General features: G+C 44.8%; 1 long non-coding RNA gene across 2 annotated transcripts; it reads left to right on the forward strand.

Moving 5' to 3' along the window:
• The first annotated feature begins 6,442 nt into the window (after positions 1 to 6,442).
• Positions 6,443 to 7,053, forward strand: LOC115560645 (uncharacterized). 2 transcript variants are annotated; one of them, XR_003979792.1, is made up of 2 exons: positions 6,443 to 6,687; positions 6,765 to 7,053. It is a non-coding gene; the product is annotated as an uncharacterized LOC115560645 (long non-coding RNA). The 2 variants fall into 2 exon arrangements; XR_003979793.1 differs by having other exon boundaries at positions 6,443 to 6,637.
• Positions 7,054 to 7,346: the final 293 nt, after the last annotated feature.

The following is a 7,346-nucleotide window of genomic DNA, read 5'->3' on the forward strand; positions in this document are numbered from 1 at the left end:
CACTTAGATTTTCTCTGTAACCAAATGTCCTAACAGTGCAAATAAAATAAATTCTAGCTTATAGCCTAAATTTCCCCGAGCATCAAATACAATATAGCTCTTTGCTTTTTTTTTTTTTTTTCACAACTCATTCAATAACACATTATAACAGCAGATATGATAAGTATGAACAATTATTATAACTTTTTTTTTTAAACAGTGCAATTGTTAACAACTTTCTGTCCCAGCATCTTAGTCGAACTGTTCTTCCTTGTTCTATGAGCCTCTCAGGAGGTTTTCTTGATCTGGTAGACCTTCTAAGTGTCTCAGTCATTGGGAAGGGTGAAGGATGCTCACTGTGGTGAACATCTGGTGTACCACCCTCTTGTTGTTCAGATCCAGTGTCCTCGGCTTGATGTTCAATGCCCTGAGCCTTTAGCAGACTCCTCCTGTTTCTCCTTAACACTTGTCCATTCTCTGTCATAACAACAAACGACCTGGGTCCTACTTCACTGAGAACTATTGCTTTCCTGTCCCAGCAGTCAGGGCCCTCAATCTTCACATCATCCCTTTCCTGAAGAGGTTCCAGACGCCTTGCGGTTTTGTCATAGTTCATTTTCTGTCTGTGCTTGAGTCTCATCCTTTTGTCAACCAGCTTGTTGTTGTGTTTATCATCTTTGTTGTTTGGAATGTGTGGGAGTGTGGTGCGCAGCTTGCGACGCATGAGTAGCTCAGCAGGGGATGCTCCATCCTCCAGATTTGAAGCCCTGTAGCTTAGCAAAGCAAAGTAAGGATCAGTCTTACTGTCTCTTGCCTTTTTCAACAGTCTCTTTAAGTTGAAATCCATATTGCATTGCAAATTCTCTAAATTCACATAACAGTAGAAAACATACTGTGGACCATTATCACTGACGACACATTGTGGAATTCCAAGTCTTGCGAAAAAAACTTTCATGTGTGTGATGACAGACTGTGCTGATGTACTGGAAAGCTGTGCAACTTCCGGATAGTTAGAATAGTAATCAATCACCAGAAGATAGTCTTTGCCTTGCAGATTAAACAAATCCGTGTCTACCTTTTGCCATGGTGCAGTGAGTAGGTCTGCTATCAGCATCGGCTGCTTTGCTTGTTTGTAATGATGTTTGAGACATGTTTCACATTTCTGTATCATCCCCTCAATATCCTTGTTGATGCCTGGCCAGTAAACTGCCTCTCTCGCTCTCCTCTTACATTTCTCCACGCGTAGATGTCCCTCGTGGATACGCTGAAGCATATCCTGGCGCATGGATTGTGGGATGACAATCCTGTTTTGTCTCAGCACCAGCCCATTAGCCACACACAAGTCTGCATGCACCAAGTAGAACCCCGGACAGACTCCTCTTGACCAGCCATTTTGCATGTGGTGGGACACTTTTTGCAGCAGAGGGTCTTTCACCGTCTCCTGTACGATTTGCTGCAACATGACATCTGACGTTGGAAGCGAAGCAGTCACCATGTTTATGTGTGTTTCAGCATCCTCAGTTGTAGGGCTGACCACCATGTCACTGCTTGGTGCTGGTGCTCGTGATAAAGCACCTGCCAGCACAATATATTTCCCCGGTGTGTAAATCAGCTTAAAGTCATAACGCTGCAACGCTAACGCAGGCGCTGAATTCTGGGTGACATGTCATTGAGTTGTTTTTTTCTGAGAGATGAGCGGTTTGTGGTCAGTCTCTGCCGTATAGGTTGGTAATCCATACACATAACTGTGAAACTTTCCGAAGCCAATCACTAGACCCAAAGTCTCTTTTTCTATCTGTGCACAGCGTTGCTCGGTCTCTGTCATTGATCTAGACGCATATGCTACAGGTTGCCATTTGTCTCCATTCATTTGGAGCAGCACAGCTCCCAAGCCATCTTTCGAGGCATCTGTGGAGATTTCCGTTGGTTTTGATGTGTCAAAGAATGTGAGGACTGGTTCCATAGTTACAGTGTCCTTTAATTGTTTCCACTCTTTCTCATGTCGAGCAGTCCAATTAAACACTGTGTTGTGCTGTAGCAATTCACTGAGACATGCTGTCTTGGAGGTAAGATAAGGAATGAATTTTCCCAGGAAGTTGATCATTCCCATGGCTCTGAAGACACCTTTTTGTCACTGGGGGCAGGCATATCCAATATGGCTTACACTTTTGACTGGCCAGGTTCCACCCCTTCACTTGTGACCTTGTCTCCCAAGAAGTTCATCTCTGTGACTCCAAAGAGGCACTTGTCTCTATTCAGTTTTAGTCCACTCTTTTTGACTCTCTGTTAGAGTTTCTCCAGTCTTTCATCTTGTTGTTGTCTTGCCCCAGACAACCAGGTCATCTATATAGACTCTGGTGCCTTCCAAACCCTCTATTATGGACTCCATAGCTCATTGGAAGATCTCTGGCACTGATTTAATGCCAAACGGGAGCCTCAAGAAACAGTAACGCCCAAATGGTGTGTTAAAGGTAGTGTACCTGCTGCTTTCTGGGTCCAGCCTCAGCTGCCAAAACCCCTGTGAAGCATCTAGTTTGCTAAAAAGCTTAGCACTAGCCATTTCACTCATTATCTCTTCTCTTTTTGGAATCTGATAATGCTCTCTTCTAATATTTTCATTTAGATCTTTGGGATCAAGGCAGACTCTTAGAGCGCCTGTGTTCTTTTTCTTGACACAAGTAATGGAGTTCACCCAATCCGTGGGCTCTTCCACTCGCTCAATGACACCCAGTTGAGTCATTCTCTCAAGATCTTTTTCAAGCCAGCCCTGAGTGGTGCAGGCACTCTCCTTGGGGCATGCACTACAGGCACGGCATCATCCTTGAGATTAATTTTTTCTAAGTGCAAGGTAATGTCCCATGTCCTTTGAAGACCGAAGACAATTAATTGACAATATTTGAACTTCCCTCACACTGTTGGTGTTCCAGTTGTTTGCCTTGTTTGACCACTGTCAGGCTGTCAGTGTTTATCTGATAGATCCTCTTTACTAGTCCTAGGTCCTCAGATGCTTTGTCTCCTAAGAGTGACTCGTGTCCATCAGGGACAACGATGAACAGCATGTTATGCAGTTTGCCTTTCACAGTCACTTTAAGTCTGCATGCACCTTTTGTTTGTATTGGTTGGTTATTATAAGCCTTCAGAGGTGTGACCTTCTCTGTGAATATTTTAGGCTTTTCAGTCAGTGTGTTGAAATCCTTCTCACTGATCAAGTTAGATTTGGACCCTGTGTCAATTTTAAATGTTACAATTGTCCCATTTACTAACATTGGAGCAGTCCATTTATAATCTGTGACTGTACTTACAGTTTGATCTGTATTGTTTATTTCTGAGGACTGAAAAGTGACATCATGTGACATAATTTTAATGAAAAATGTGTCACTCGAATCATCACTGTCATCTGAGTCTTCCTGCACTGTGTGTACACCCTGTCTTTTCTTCTTAGAGAGACACATCCTTCCATAATGATTTTGCCCTTTACATTTTGCACATGTTTTTCCATAGGCAGGACATTGTCTCGGTCTGTGTTTCTCGCCACAACTCTTGCAGGGGAACATTTATTTTTCACTGGTTTTAACCCTGTTATCATTGTTTTTAAATTTGCTCCATGGTTTTCCTTTTGTTGCCACGGCATTCACTGCTACGTCATCTTCGCGCACTGCTCCATGAGCAGGCTCTCTGAAAGTCAGCACATGTTGTCGTGCTAGCTCACTGGCTTGACATATTGTTATAGCGCTGTGTAACGTGAGTTCTGTTTCCAGGGCTCTCAAGTTTTGAACTGAGTTCAGAGTGAGATTTTAGTGCGGGGGGGGGGGGGGGGGGGGTATATTAACATGTGACCGCTTACAAATGTGTCCACAGACATGGTGACTAATGTATGATAGTAAGCATTATTGGCCCTTAACACTAATATTCAGAAACAACACTCCCTCAAAAGGCTATTGTTTTAAGCAACACCAAGAGGCATATACTTTCCCCTGAACTTTTAAACGTTGCAAACCTGCAGAAACATAAGTATATATTAATGTGGCATTCATTCCAATGCTTAAAATATATCTGTTGCATTCAGTAGGCCAATGCTGTGGTAAAGTGTGTAAAGTATGACCAAGTGTTTCTTTCTTTTCAATAGATGGAACTGTATCAATCCCCTGTAGGAGAAATTTGTCCCTGTACAACAATAATGGTAAAAAAAATAATTACAAAACATGACGGTAATCAAGTAAGTCAAACCGTACAATCTGAAGGCTCTTCTTAACCACTCCCCCTTTCTCACTTCTAGCAATGTAAAGCGAACAGAACTGAGTAGGGGAGGGCGTAGCCTAACTAGTTTTTGAACGCCCCAGGGAAACGCAACGCAAATTCAATGTGAACATGTATGAGGCTTTGATAAAATCCCCTACGATTTTTTTAGTGTCTCCAAAATAGGGCATGGCCGGGCAAAAGAGGACGTCTGGTTACCCTACGTACGGGAAACCCATTTGATTCCTACCTGTTCCACTGTTAAATAACGGCCCAAATTGGCGGGCGCTATCCTGGTAATTTCTCTGCGTGAGAAATACGAAGTGTGGCGTGAGAGCGTGTGCATGGGTTGAATTGCGTGTGTCTCACGCCGAATGCATGAGACTTGAGAGCTCTGTGTTTCTCTAAAGAGTTTCTCCCGGAGCCTCTTCTCATTTGTTCCAAACACTATTTGGTCTCTTATCATGGAGTCTCTGAGATCACCAAAATTACAGGACTGAGCTTTTTTAATCTTGAAGTCGGTAAGAAAAGTATCAAAAGACTCACCCTGGTGCTGTAGGCGTGAGCGAAAGATGTACCTCTCTGTTACGGCTCCAGGATGTTAGCTTGCTACGTCTAGGGGGGGAGTAGGGGAACCATAACACAAGTTACTGTTAGCCTGACTGGGAGAACAACAAAGCAGGGCACAACAGGAAACTAGGTACATAAGTGTATTTATTTGGAGAGCGTTCCGCCAAGGGGAATAGGGAACTATAAGCGGAGCCAAATCAAAGAAAACAAGATAAAGTGACAACTAACTAGTGCACACATACAACCTAGCTAATACATACAGAGGGTGGCCCCGCTTCTAACCTGATGTGATAACAGAGTAAATCTACGTGATGGTAGTGTAAACCCAAGGGTATCTTACCTATTCACCTAAACCCCTATGGCATCTCAAAAACAAAAGGCAACAACATGACACAGCCAACACACAGGCAGACAATGGCGTTTTTCAATGGAGACCAACAGGTGCAAGTTATCAAGGCCTGATGACTCTGACATGCCAACAGACAGCTCCCAGATCGGACAGGGGGTTGGACGATGGTGGAGGAACAGTCAATGGCGTGAGACCTACAGAGAACGAGAGGGGAGACACAGGAAAACAACCACACACGTAACACCCCCACCCATAAGAGCAAACATCACACACGAGAAAGGGCACCCACACACATATTCTCGGAGCCCTTCTTGTGACGAATCACCAGGTTGTACCCCTGCACAATCAGCGCCCACCGCATGAGGCACTGATTCTGATTATGCCTCCGGTGGAGAAATACCAGTAGATTGTGATCCGTGAAGACCACAATAGGCCTAGAACTCGATCCCAAATAAACTTCAAAAAACTGGAGCGCAAACAGCAAAGCCAGAGCTTCCTGTCGATAGTAGAATACCGTGTCTGGCACTCATTTAACTTCCGTAAGAAGTAGCAGACCGGATGGTCCAGACCGATGGAATCCTCCTGGATAAGAACGGCACCGGCACCTACATTACATGCGTCTACCTCCATCTTAAATGGCTTCTCAAAGTCAGGAGCCACCAGAACAGGGGTACTACATAGCAGAGCCTTAACGGAAGCAAAAGCGTGTTGGCAATCTGGAGACCACGCAAACGGGAAAAAGGGGCTCAACAGACTAGTCAGCGGGGCGACAACAGAGGAAAAATTCCTACAGAAACCACGATAGTAACCAGCCATACCCAAGAAGCGGCGCAGCTCACGCCGGGTGGTGGGCACTGGGAAGGCAGTGATAGCAGTCACCTTAGCCTCCACGGGGCGCACTTCACAACCTCCAACCCGTTTACCAAGGTAAGTAACGGTAGCCCTACCGAACTCACACTCACTCCGAGACACCGCCCCAGTGTCTCGGAGAATCTGAACCTTTTGCTGGTCCTTTGGATCACCGGTCAGTGACACGAGACCACTCAAAATGAATGGTTTGTAGCTGGTGTCAGGAAGGTCAGGAAACGCACACATTCGGCATAACTGCAACACAGCAAGAAACTGTACTTATCAATCCAACCTTTTTGTTGTTGGTTGTTGAACGGGCGGTGGATGATTTCTCATACGAAGCTGACAGTCAGCAATTAAATGGCCAAGTTCATGACAATAAAAACACTCCCGTTCCTCCCTAAAGCGTAAAGGAAGCGAAACTGACTTGCGAAACTGAGTGGTGGGAGAGGTAGCAAACACATGAGCGGGCTTGTGGGTCAGTACAAACTCGTCAGCTAACACAGCAGCCTGGGACAGTGACATCACTTTTTGCTCATTCAAGTATGTTACTATTCGTTCGGATATACTATTCTTAAATTCCTCCAGCAGGACTAATTCTCGAAGAAAGGAAAATCTGTAGTTTTAGTGGCGGTGCACCACCGATCAAACAAGGTGGCCTTCTCTCGAGCAAACTCCACAACCACACAGGTTACAACACTCTCGTACGTTTCATTTTTCTTTGATAGACAGTGCTCGTCAAATTTCTTCAAGACTTCATCAAACTTGTCTTTGTCCTCAGGTTGAGCATACACAAAAGTGTTGAAGACCTCTATTGCGTCTGTGCCGGCGACGGTGAGCAGCATGGCTATTTTTCTTTCATCTGCCAGTCGATCCACTCCGACAGCTGCAATATACAGCAGAAACTTCTGTTTGAAAGCCCTCCAACTTGCATCTACGTTTCCAGTCAACTTTAGCGGACTTGGTGGTTTCATTGCATCCATAATGTTGTGTTGCTTCTTATTCTTGACCCTACTCCTGGTACCATGTAATGTTCTTATTCATCTATAAATAAAACATCATGAATAGAACTTGTGCTAGCTTCGGCTAACTGTTTTAATATGAACTCCTTCCATGTACTTTCCCTCTGCGGTACAAACATACAGTCAATCCAGCATCTGTTGATGTTAGAGCACAACCTAGTGTCAGCTCCTTTGTTAGCACTTATCATTACACGGAGTGGCTGTAACTCTGCACCACGGCTGAATTTCGGGAACGTCTTTGAATACTGCGTTATGCCGCGTTTCCACTGCAGGGTGCGGTACGGTTCGGTTCGCCTCAGTCCAGTAGGGAGGGGGCGGTATAGCCCAGCTCAGTTCCGAGG

Source organism: Gadus morhua, chromosome 16 (genome assembly GCF_902167405.1).
Source record: "Gadus morhua chromosome 16, gadMor3.0, whole genome shotgun sequence".
NCBI classification, from domain to species: Eukaryota; Metazoa; Chordata; class Actinopteri; order Gadiformes; family Gadidae; genus Gadus; species Gadus morhua.